Here is a 238-nt window from a genome sequence, read left to right on the forward strand (position 1 = left end):
CAGAAAAACATCTATTTCTGCTTTATTGACTATGCCAAAGCCTTTGACTGTGTGGATCACCATAAACTATGGAAAATTCTGAAAGAGATGGGAATACCACCACCTGATCTGCCTCTTGAGAAATTTGTATGCAGGTCAGGAAGCAACAGTTAGAACTGGACATGGAACAACAGACTGGTTCCAAATAGGAAAAGGAGTTCGTCAAGGCTGTATACTGTCACCCTGCTTATTTAACTTA

Source organism: Bison bison, unplaced genomic scaffold, assembly GCF_000754665.1.
Source record: "Bison bison bison isolate TAMUID 2011002044 unplaced genomic scaffold, Bison_UMD1.0 scf7180017864089, whole genome shotgun sequence".
Classification (NCBI taxonomy): domain Eukaryota; kingdom Metazoa; phylum Chordata; class Mammalia; order Artiodactyla; family Bovidae; genus Bison; species Bison bison.